This window comes from Camelina sativa, unplaced genomic scaffold, assembly GCF_000633955.1.
Source record: "Camelina sativa cultivar DH55 unplaced genomic scaffold, Cs unpScaffold00608, whole genome shotgun sequence".
Taxonomy (NCBI): Eukaryota; Viridiplantae; Streptophyta; class Magnoliopsida; order Brassicales; family Brassicaceae; genus Camelina; species Camelina sativa.
Window position 1 is genome coordinate 13,414 of NW_010921756.1, and position 1,266 is coordinate 14,679.

The following is a 1,266-nucleotide window of genomic DNA, read 5'->3' on the forward strand; positions in this document are numbered from 1 at the left end:
TCTACCCTAGAAGAGATCTACAACAATCAAGCTTGACCAAAGCAAACAAACCTCAAACAAAGCCTAGCCTAACCCATCCTCAAGATCCTAAGGAAACTACTCACAACAATACATGATGAACAAAGTCAAAAACCCAGAAAATATTGAAACTTGCATTATCGGAAAGATGAAACAAATATCTTCAATATTAATGAAAGGATCAAACTCAAATTCTCAATATTAAGAAAGTTATGAAACTAACAATATTGAGGAATTTAGTCTTTTTCAAGTACAAAATCTAAGAAAAATAAAAGTGCAAAAGGAATAATTCCCAAAAAGGGTAAAACTAGGTTTTGAGAATATCTAAAAAGCTGGACTCTTTTGGTGGCTGCAGGTATAAGGCTTTTTATAGGAGGGGAGTGGAAGCCCTAAAAATACAAAAAGTCAAAGTAGTCAACGGCTCGGTCAACTCGACCAGTGCTCGGTCGAGTGGCTTGGTCGAGCTGGCTTCTCTCGTGCAATCTCCACTCGGTCGAGTCCTCCTCAGCACACGGTCGAGTGTCTGGTCGAGTCTGCGGTCGAGTTGGACTCTGGACCATGTTCTTCAGCCTTAACTCCCTTCTTTCCTCCTCATGATTGCTTCACATCTCTTCTCCATTGCTTCCATGCTCCTTAAGCTCCAAAATCACCTGTTTATGCATGAAAAGATGCAAATGCAATGCAACCTAACTCTAATGCATGATTAGTGCTAAAGCTACACAATAATGGCCTAAATGGATAGCAAAAGATGCAGAAGATGTGAATAAACTAAGGGAAGACAAAGTAAAATATATGAACATCAACACCCCCAAACTTAGTTTTTGCTTTCCCTCAAGCAAATAAGCAAGACATAAGAAGGTAAGTGAGGTTTAAAAATGGGATCTCAGGTCCTAAAGATTGCAAAAAGATCATCTAGAATCAATGTCCAAGTTACTAATACTATGATGCAAGTTGAATGAGCTGAAATTAAAGACTTTAGACAAGCATTTCACAACCTTTATTGATTTGAGCCTTAGATATCCACATGCATTCAAAATCAACCATTTCCTTTACATTCATTAAACAAGAACATGAATCAATTCTATGCAATGCTTAAACTCATTTGGCTTGGTAATAAAGGGTTTTGAGACAATGATGGTCTCTTTTTAGAGTGGGGCTTGTCAATATCAAGATTCTCTCATGAAAATGGATTGAGCTTTAGAAGAATGCTAAAGGTAAGAACACCTAGACACATACAAGAATAAAACC